This window comes from Benincasa hispida, chromosome 8, assembly GCF_027475165.1.
Source record: "Benincasa hispida cultivar pf3 chromosome 8, pf3_genome.v1.1, whole genome shotgun sequence".
Lineage (NCBI taxonomy): Eukaryota > Viridiplantae > Streptophyta > Magnoliopsida > Cucurbitales > Cucurbitaceae > Benincasa > Benincasa hispida.
In genome coordinates this window covers 57,294,039-57,295,054 of record NC_143485.1, presented here as the reverse complement: position 1 = coordinate 57,295,054, position 1,016 = coordinate 57,294,039, and the positions used below count along the sequence as shown (strand labels likewise).

The 1,016-nt window shown below is 32.1% G+C and overlaps 1 pseudogene across 1 annotated transcript; it reads right to left on the bottom strand.

The window, feature by feature from the left end:
• On the bottom strand, positions 1–647 carry LOC120084139 (calcium-binding protein PBP1 pseudogene; annotated as a pseudogene). Its single transcript, XR_016531396.1, has one exon. The product of XR_016531396.1 is annotated as a calcium-binding protein PBP1 pseudogene (transcript).
• Between the last annotated feature and the right edge of the window lie 369 nt (positions 648–1,016).

The window sequence follows — 1,016 nt, the reverse complement described above, 5'->3', positions numbered from 1 at the left end:
TTACAAAAATATGATCAAACATTTAATATAAAAACAAGTACAACTCAGATAGATTATATAATGCTCAAATATTCAAACAAAGTTTACATTATTTAGCTAATATAATATATACAATGTAACAAAAGGGAGAGAAAAAAAAAGAGTAAAATAAAATTAAACAATATGAATACGTCTATTTCCTCCCAAAGTTTTTATCCAAATGAGATTGGTGAAACAAAGTTGGGCTAAGTCTGATCATAAGAATGCAAAATTCAGCTTCATTCAAAGCTCCATCTCCATCTAAATCGCCTTCTCTCACCATCAACATCACTTCTTCATCTTCCAATATTAATCCCAAAAATCCCATGTTTTTTCTCAAGCTTTCTGGAGTTATCAGACCTTTTTCTTTATCCATCATCAAATAAAACCCAGATCTCAATTCCTTCATGAACCCTTTAATTCCCAGTTTCTCCACCATTTCAGGGAAGAAATCTTTGAAGAAAACGACACCGTTTCCTGATCCCATATTGTGGGAATAGATTTGAGGATTATTGGAAGAATGGATGATGAGAAAGTGTGTGTATTTGGAGGGTATTTATTAAGGGAATGGAACAGTGGAAATTGGGGGAAGTTTGCCTTATGGAAGACAACCAATGTACAGATCAATATGAGAGAGTGAGAGGAAATTGGGTTTTGTGTATTTTTTTTTTTTTTTTAATATTTTATTTGTAAAGATTGATGAAGAAGCACTTTGATGTTTTGTTAAGAAATGTTGAAACATGACCGTTTCTTTAACTAACTTCCTCGAAGTTGCATGCGAAGGATCATACCACGATCTCTCATCTTCTAATTTACTTTGATTTTTTTGTTTTATAATCAAATTTAGAAGGGCTCAAGTTAAAGATAAGTTCAAAATCGTGTTCGACATCCAACCTTGAAAAATTCAAGGAACCTCACACTTTTTGTAAGATAGATAGACTTCTTCTTTTCCTTGCTAATTGCTTTTGGTCCGATGTAACCCGTATTATCTAATACAT